Raw genomic sequence first — 10,395 nt, 5'->3', positions numbered from 1 at the left:
CTCTACCATTTCAGAATCAGTAGTTAACTATGATCACTGTGTCATCAATCCTGGTTTTCTCCTACCACATACATAACATCTGTGAATTTTCTTTGCCAGTTTGTCTGTTTCTCTCAAATCTCTTATTTCCTCAAGGGGCTTCCACACTGTTTTCCCCTATATTTCTTCTCCCAGCAATTTTATCATTAATCACAGCTTTAATTGTCAACTATATACAAATGACTTCTAAATGTAAATCTCTATCAAGGCCTCACCTCTGGGCAACATATCTATGTATTTGCCAGATACACTGATAGTTCCTCTTGGAAGTTTGAAAGACACCAAGGTGAACTCAATACTTTCAGGGTTAAACTCATTATCTCTCCCCATTGCCCCATTATTCTGACCCAGACTTCTCTATCTAAGAGTAACACCATCTAGCTAATTATAAAAACTAGAAACCTCATCTCATCTATACACCTCTTATTTGATCCCTCACCAAATCTTCTCTTTTTATCAATGAAATATCCTCCTATATAATAAAAGCCTAGGTGGCATCACGTGCGACATCATCACAAGATGGCCAGCACAAGATGGTCGGCACAGGATGGCCAGCAGGGGAGAGCAGTTGTGGACAATCAGGCTGGCAGCGGGGAGAAGTTGGGGGCAATCAGGCCAGCAGGGGAGCAGTTAGAAATCGATCAGGCTGGCAGGGGAGTGGTTAGGGGGTGATAAGGCTGGCAGGCAGAAGCAGTTAAGGGCAATCAGGCAGGCAGGCAGGTAAGCGAATCGGGCCTAAACTGGCAGTCGGACATCCCCCAAGGGGTCCCAGATTGGAGAGGGTGAAGGCCTGACTGAAGGACACCACACCCCATTTTCATTCACCAGGCCGCTAGTGTTTTAAATAATTTTCTGTCTCCCCATCCATCACAACTACATAGTCCATATTTGGCTTGCTGCAAGAACTTTCTAAAATGTCTAGAATTTTGACTTGTCCACTTTCCTGAAACTATGTCATCTAGAATTGTAATTAGAATTATCTTTTTAAAATGAAAGTGTGATTAATATGATTATGGCACAACTTGCCTTGATTAAAACATTAAGTGACTTTCTACTTCTCTTACATTAGAAAACAAAATTTATTTTTTTTAATTTATTTTATTGAATTTATTGGAGTGACATTGGCTAATAAAATTATATATGTTTCAGGTGTACAATGCTATAATACATCATGTGTATATTGTTTCGTGGGATAGAAAACAACAGTTGTTAACATGACCTGCAGGGCCCCTCTCCTACCTTTCTCTCCTAGTCTCCAACTTCCCTTTCAGGCACAATGGACTTCTTTCCCTTTCTCAGATGCACCATGATGCCTCCTACTTGAGAACATTGACTTTTTTTTCTTCTGCATGATTACTCTTTATTTTCTTTGCCTTATTCCTCCTCCTAGTGATCCTTAATATTTTTACTCATTTAACAGTTCGTCAAGGAAGATATCCCCAAGTTCCTTAGCCTTATGGTTTTATGAAACCATATACCTTTCTATTGTAGCATATTTCATGGTTAAACTTTTATGTTTTTTCAATATTAATCTCTGTTTTTCCCACTAGTCTATCCATAAAAATAGGGTCCCTATTTATCTGTTTGCTCACCATTGTACCACCAATGCCTAGCATAGTTCCTAGCCAATTACAGGTAGCCAATAAATTTATTTTTCAATTCTTACCTGAGGATATGTTTTTTTGTTAGTTTGTATTTTTAGGGAGAGAGGAAGAGAGAAAAAGAGAGAGATACATTGATTTGAGAAAGAAACATTGATTGTTGCCTCTTGTATGGACCTTGACCAGGGATGGAAGTAGCAACCTGGGTATGTACCCTGACCAGAAATCAAACCCATGACCTTTTGGTGTACTAAGTAATGCTCCAACCAACTGACCAACACTGACTATGGCTCCAAACTTTTTTGAATGAATGAATATATGGAACAGGGGTCCTCAAACTACGGCCCGCGGGCCACATGCAAATACAAATATTGTATTTCTTCCTGTTTTGTTTTTTTTTACTTCAAAATAAGATATGTGCAGTGTGCATAGGAATTTGTTCATAGTTTTTTTAAACTATAAACTATAGTCCGGCCCTCCAACAGTCTGAGGGACAGTGAACTGGCCCCCTGTTTAAAAAGTTTGAGGACCCCTAATATGGAAAATATACATATTCACTTATGCTCAATTTTAGTGTACTAAATGATGTACCCTAGAGTCTCCATTCTACAAAAATTAATTTATATGTTTGTACCAATTTGACTAAAGTTCTAATTTGGTAAAGTTTATTGTTAGAGTTTTGGCTTGTTTTTGTTCTCTATTAATCATCAGGTATGTCTCTTTTCTATATTCTTATATTTTTAACTTTTACTAGAAACAGTTAATATCAACTGATGGTGAAAAAGAAATGGATATTTTTTTGTGTAAATCTGTCAAATGCCAAACTCTGCATACTGAAAGAAACAAAGCAGAAAGGTGACTTTATTTCAAGCATGGGGGATTGGCTGGTGTTCTGCTAATTTATGGAAACAGCTGTAAATTCCTGTAAATTTAATTATGTGTATAATTTAACCATTTCCATTTTGTCTTTGAAATAAGTGACTGTATTTTAGTTTGTTTCTATAGAGCATTTTCACTGAAATTCAACTGTATTTGTTTTTTTACTTAAATTAGTTTATTTAGATAATAAAATCTATACTAATAAAAGGGTACTATGCTAATTAGATTGGATAGACTGGACATCTTCCGGACGTCCTTCTGGACAAAGTCATGGTGGCGGGGGCCGAGGCAGAGGTGGTTAGGGGCAATCAGGCAGGCAGGTGAGAACAGTTAGGGGCCATCAGGCCAGCAGGGGAGAGCAGTTAGGGGCAATCAGGCCAGCAGGCAGAGGCATTTAGGAGAGATCAGGCAGGCAGGCAGAGAGGTTAGGAGTGATCAGGAAGTCAGGCAGACGTGGTTAGGGGCTATCAGGCAGACAGGCAGAGGTGATTAGGGGCAATCAGACAGGCAGGGGAGCAGTTAGGGGCATCAGGCAGGCAGGCAGACATCCCCAAAGGGGTCCCGAATTGGAGACAAATTTCGTGCTCCAGGCCTCTAGTTGATTAATAAAATAGCTTTATAAAAAAGAGCCTGACTTGGTTTACTAATTTTGATATGGTATATATTAATATTGCCAGAGTGATTTTTTTATAACTTCCAAGGATATAATTAAAACCCTAATTACCTATATATATAAAAGGCTAAATGACCAACCATACATCCATCCAATCATCCGACAAACCAACAGGTACATATGATGTGCACTGACAATTTAAAAATAAACATTGACTCATGCATGTGCGATATTTGTCCCCATCTGACACTGGCCTCCCATTTAAATTGATTCAAAGACAGTTTCCTGTGATGCCAGCATTTGCGATGACTATTAATAAATCACAAGGACAAACTCTAGACAGAGTAGGAATATTCCTATCTGAACCCGTTTTCAGGATATGGTCAGTTATATGTTGCTTTCTCTCAAGTTCGAAGAGTATGTGACATTAAAGTTAAAGTTGTAAATACTTCATCACAAGGGAAATTAATCAAGCACTCTGAAAGTGTTTTTACTCTTAATGTGGTATACAGGGAGATATTAGAATAAGTTTAATCAATCTATCAGTCATTGTTTTTATCAATGTTGTTTTTATAACATGTTTTTGTTGTTTTTATATTATGTCTTTGTTGTTGTTATATCATGTTTTTGTTGTTTATATATCATGTCTTTGTTGTTGTTATGTCATGTTGTTATTGTTTAGTTATTAATCAATTTATATATTATTTTCATATACATTTTACTAATTTTCTTTCATCTCTGACACTTCTACTATAGAGAAAGGGTGAATAGCGATATTAAAATATTTCTTCTAATTAATTTCCTTTCAATGTCCATGAATCTGTGCACCAGGCCATTCATGTTTAATAAATAAGTAATTATTTCAGAGCCTTTGACTAACTCAAGTTTTAAGAAAAAGAAGTTTGAAAAAAGCATGAATGACAGCAATTAGACACATATTATACACATAAACACATAGATAGACAGAGATAGAGACAGATACATAGTCTAAAATATATTAAAGAATAGATAGAAACCATATTACATTTCAGAAATACTTATTCTCCCTATATCTAACTCCCTGATTACCTTATCTCTAGAGCCTAAAGCCTTATGTTTATAAAGATTATTTGCTCTCAAGAGTAATAGATCTATTATCTCTCCTTAGCAGAAACATTTTTTTAAACAGCCAAATACACACATCTTCAGAACTACAATCATTGTCAGATATGTTTCTCATTTTTTTGTTTGAAAATAATTTATTCACGTTTTACTTATAATACTGCTTTAAAGTCTCCAAAATTGCCCCACATATGATAATTTTGACTAAAAATGATATGATTCATTTTATTTTATTAAGGAAATACTAAAAAAAACCTATAGAGGGTTGAACAAAATTACATCTAACTAAACTAAGGCCATGTAGCCAAGCAAATTAGCCTTGTTTGAGAAATTAGTATTCCTGCATTCACAGATAGTCTCCATTTTAAGCACTTTACCTGTTCAAATATTTCATTAATATCTCCAAACATGCCTCAAACTTTTTATGTAATTCCCACCTCGCTAACATCAAAATGGGTTTAATGATTCTGGCAAAGTAATTCCCAAACAAATGGATGGCCTAGCATTTGTTCATGGACAGCTGAAAAATGATAGCCTGGATAAGGCCATCTGGAAAGATACATGTAAAAATATTTGACTTTACAGAAAACACTTTAGTTTAATATCTCATCTGAAGAATCTTTATGCCAAGTTCATTAACTAAGGCAACACTGCCAAGGTATTTTGAAACTTTGGTAGTTTATACATTTCACAACAGCAAGACCAATATCTTTATGTAATTTTTTAAATTGCATACTTAAAAATATATTTTACTTCAGCTGATTTAGTAATGTAAGTAGACAGAGGTAATCAATAGTAAAATAGAAAAAAATGCTCTTCCTTTTCTATTAATTACCCACTAACCACATATAGAAACACAGTAAAACAATTGAGTACTACACAAGTAGTGAGCACATTAAGTTTGAATATTATACTTGGATGGTGTTATTTTGATCCTATTAAAGTTATTTTTAATGTAAGCCCATGCATCTTAAAATGAATTTGGTTAAAACAGTATATTCTTTTGGCTTAGATTTTAAAAAAGGGAAATTATTTTTTCTAATTATAAAATATCTCAACACATATTACAACACATTATAAGTAATAAAACAAAATTATTTCTAAACTGTTAATGTTAACATGATTGTGGCTCCTATGAATTACAATATTAATTCTTACTAAATAAAACTAATATAAACTTGACTGTTGGCATTATTTTCATATAATCTTGAACATATGGGCTAATAGGGAGAAAGACCAATGCTCTGGGCATATGATGCAACTATTTAGACCAGGAAGGAAACAAATGTCATCAATCTCATTCCCAAGAGGTTGTCCTTACATCTTTCTTTTGTTGTTGTTGTTGTTAATCCTTACCTGAGGATATTTTTCCATTGATTTTTTTAGAGAGTGAAAGGGAGGGGGAGAAACAGATAGAGAGATCCATTGATGTGAGAGACACACATTGATCAGTTGCCTCCCACTCCCATACGCCAGAGCCAGGGATCAAACCTGCAAGGGAGGTACATGCCCTTGACCTGAATCGAATCCAGAACCCATCAGTCCTCAGGCCGATGCTCTATCCAAACTGGCTAGGGCTGTGCTTACATTTTTTAAATGGAGTATTAATATCTCTATTTTTGCTTCCAGACTCTAAGTATGATGGAACAGTTAACAACTTTGCTTTCTGATCACACTAAGGTAAATGACCACACCACCTGCAGTAATGAGAATTGTATCTCTTCCCTTCCACCCCTCACATCTTTTATTTCTTTCTTTTTTTTTTTTTTATCACACTGACCAGGGCCTCCAGAATTATATTAAATGGTAGTAGCTGATCTTAAAGGGACATTGTGGGCATGAGTGAAGAAAGGGGGTGCCTGTACTCACACCCCACCTTCCATGGCTCGGGCTGCTGTGACCTGGGTGAGGGTGTCTGGGCTGGAGACCCAGGGGCACTGTGTGTAACATTTGGTGTAGATTTTTGGCATCAAGTTCAACATGTTCCCTTCTGTTCCTAGTTTAGTAAGAATTTGTATCGGAAATCAGTAACAATCTTACCAAAGGCTTTTCTGGTCGCGGATGTAATCCCTGCTGCTTCTCCTTTGTTCTCAGTGGCGTGGAGAGTGACTTCGATACACTTTCCAATGCGGTTCTGGGATAAGCCCTACTAGGCCACGATGTATTTCTTCTGATACAATGTTGTGTGTTTTGTTTAGGGCTTTAACACGTGTTCACAAATGAAATGGGCCTGTCATTTTTTTGAAAATATATTTTATTGATTTTTTACAGAGAGGAAAGGAGAGGGATAGGAAGCTAGAAACATCGATGAGAGAGAAACATCGATCAGCTGCCTCCTGCACACCCCCTACTGGGGATGTGCCCACAACCAAGGTACATGCCCTTGACCGGAATCGAACCCGGGACCCTTCAGTCCGCAGGCCGATGCTCTATCCACTGAGCCAAACCAGTTAGGGCAGCACTTTTATATTAATATAATTTTAAATTCATGTTATAGTTATTTATAATTTAATATTTTATAAAATAAAAATATATAATAAAGATATTTTAATACACTATAAGATGCATATTTCTTATAAAATATGATCATAGTTTATGAATATAAATATTAATGTTTACATATATTATTTTAACTAAAAAATGAATTCACAAGGTAAAATGTTATATATAATACCCTGAAGTTCTGAGAGTTTCCCCCCCACCTCTTTTTCCTATATCTAAACAGTAAGTGTTGGAGCTAGGATTCAAATAAAGGCCATTATATCAAAGTAAACATTTTCATTAAACTTCAGGGAAGAATTCTATTTCCTATTATACCTTAACATAGTTAAGAGATGGTAAAGGATTCAATGGTAAGAGAATGTCTAGTTGATTGGCAATCTAAGCCAGCATATTGAAACGTAATTTTTGGACTGGAACCCGAATTCTTTGTCCACGGACAGAGAGTAGTATAGCAAAGGTGGAAATTTATTGAAGAACAAGTAGAGAATCCCATGTGGGGAGAGGTTAAGAGTCGCACAGAATGGACTCCCACGTGGGGAGGGGGAAAGGGTCCCACCCCGTCCTTTCTTCACAGTTTATAAAGGCTGCAAGTCCGGGTGTCAGGATATCCCCTCTAAATGGCCACTATAGCTAATCCTGAACTCAAAGGTCAAACACCACGTGGGACATATGATGCCCTCCTCCCTCATTGTTCTTTTCGTTCTGGCTTTCTTCCTTCTTCTTTATTTTGTAAACATAGACCTGTTTGGCTACTTCCAGCTCCCTTGTCTTATGTAAATACAACTGTTGCTGCTCCCTACACCTGGCTTTCTTATGTTATGGTGATATACTATCAAAGTAAATATTTTCATTAAACTTCAGGGAAGAGTTCTATTTCCTATTATACCTTAACATAGTTAAGAGATGGTAAAAGATTCAATGGTAAGAGAATGTCTATTTGATTGGCAATCTAAGCCAGCATATTGAAACGGAATTTTTGGACTGGAACCCAGATTCTTTGTCCACCAGAGCCAAAGAATGAATCCACGGACAGAGAGTAGTATAGCAAAGGTGGAGATTTATTGAAGAACAAGTAGAGACTCCCATGTGGGGAGAGAGAAAGAGTCCCACAGAATGGACTCCCACCTGGGGAGGGAGAAAGGGTCCCACCCTGTCCTTACTTCCACAGTTTATAAAGGCTGCAAGTCCCTGTGTCCGGATATCCCCTCTAAATGGCCACTATAGCAACTCCTGAACTCAAAGGTCAAACACCACGTGGGACAGATGATGCCCTCCTCCCTCATTGTTCTTTTCTTTCTGGCTTTCTTCCTTCTTCTTTATTTTGTAAACATAGACCTGTTTGGCTACTTCCAGCTCCCTTGTCTTATGTAAATACAACTGTTGCTGCTCCCTACACCTGGCTTTCTTATGTTATGGTGATATACCTTCTCCCAATCTGTAGCCCTGTGTTTTTCCATGGACCCCAATTCTAAAAATTTCCTAAGCCTGCCTATATTCCAGTTCAAAAATTCCATTTCAATATGAAATGGAAAAAAAATCAATTATTTTATGATTTCTACATCCTCTAGCAATTTTAAGCACACACAAATACATGATTTTCATATTCAAATTAGATTTGGGAAATCCTAGTACATCCTTAAGATTCACAATGCAAATATGCATTTTAAAAGATTCTTAGGACACAATTCTCCATGGGATATTGCATTTCTGAATATTTTGTGGGAGTTGACACAGGATGTCTTTAATCTGAACTATGTTTTCAAGTATATTTGCATAGTGGACAGCCTTGAAATATAGGAACAAAAGAGAAGCATGTTTATTGCCCATTACAAAAAAATTGAGTTTCCTAAACTCAGGGTTCCTCTGTTGTATTGCAACCCACTGCATGTGCTGACTTCCTCTGGGCCCATTCGCATTGCCTCCATGGATATAAGGACAAAGGGAACTGAAGCAATATGCTGATTTCTTGTTGCCTGATGTGCCATGAGTAACAACGCCATTTGTCTCTAACCCAGGAGTCTCATGATTTCTGTAGCATCCATGAAACTGTGGCAAGCTGACTTGTTGCCTTTCAAGTAAGGTAAAGGCCTAGACCTTCACAGATTTTGAAAATGCTCTTCAGTTAAAAATGATTTCCATTACTTAAACATTTCCAAATGTCTTCATACATGAAACTTTTTTAACCTGCAATGATTATTAATATTCCACAAATTCAATGTACAACGAACACTGAGATCCTGATCTAACAGTTATGTCGTAAGCATTTCAACTAAGTGATCTTCCAAAATACAATTTGGTTTGATAAAGCACTTAGACGATTGTATTAAAATTTATGTTGTTTTCACTAAATTCAGGCTTTCCATTAGCATATGATTTAAGATACTTCCCAGTGTGTGTCTCATCCATGGCTGATGGTTTCATTTTAGCTAACCATAAACAATATAGTCCCATTTTTTTCATTCTGATTACTGGCAGGGCTGTCATGGAAATATAGGTTGTGATATACATATTTAGAGGAAGGAAGGTAAAATATAATGTAACAAAAATATGTAGTTAACTTGATGAAAACAGGGCAATGACTCAAATGAAAATATAATTTGGTGATGCTAATGTACTGAATTCAATTCTGGGATTTCACAATTAAGGAATGTATTTCATTGAAAAATAGAATTTGTTCATGAGATTTTACTTACTAAGTAGTATGATTTTTATTAGAGATCCTATTCAATATTCACAATGATATTCTCAGTTTATAAGTTGTATGTACAATGAAGACATGACAAAAAAATAAAAATAAAGTATTTTGCCAGCAACCTCTGCTCATGACATTTTCTTAATTACTACTATGAAACTGTTCCTAGCACATGAAGCAAATACTTTTGTCAGAAGAAATAAAACAAAATGAACTTGACAGGCACTATTTTAAAATTAGGGCTTCTCTGAAGATGTGACAGTTTCCTTGGTGGTGCATCTACGACAACTCTGTGAAAAGATGCAATCATTTGGTTTGAAATTGCCTGTCACTCACTACTCCCCTGCCCTATTAGCAAACTTTGACTCTTCTCTTACTTTTAGTGTTCCAAGATATATTAGAGTTCTCTTTTATAACATCTTAAAACTACATAGTAAATAACATATATTGACAATTTTTTGTAAAAAATATTTTTTCAAGTGATACCGAATTTTTGGACTGGAACCCGTATTTTTTGTCCGCCGGAATCAAAGAATGAATCCACGGACAGAAAGTGGTATAGCAAAGATGGAGATTTATTGAAGAACAAGTACAGACTCCCACGTAGGGAGGGGGAAAAGTCCCACTGAGTCCCTTTTCTCGACAGCTTATCCCATCTGATTGGTCAATATTCCCCTTCGAATTGGTCACTATAGCAACCCCTGAGCTCAAAGGTCAAACCTCACATGGGACATGTGAGGTTCTTCCCCCTCCTTCCTTATTGTTTTCCTATTCCCTTTGGGCTTTCTTCTTCTCCTTCTGAATGAAGGGCTTCCTTCTCTTTATTTTGTAAATACAGTGGGGCCTTGACTTACAAGTTTAATTTGTTCGACAGAGCTCAGAGCTCATAACTCAAATTACTCCTATGTCAAATCAAAAAGTGAACGAGTGAGATGCGTGATGCTGGGCTGATGTTGTGGCGTTCACTG

The sequence above is a fragment of the Myotis brandtii genome, unplaced genomic scaffold (genome assembly GCF_000412655.1).
Source record: "Myotis brandtii unplaced genomic scaffold, ASM41265v1 scaffold28, whole genome shotgun sequence".
In the NCBI taxonomy this organism is placed as follows: Eukaryota; Metazoa; Chordata; class Mammalia; order Chiroptera; family Vespertilionidae; genus Myotis; species Myotis brandtii.
Note: the sequence above shows the minus strand (reverse complement) of the source record.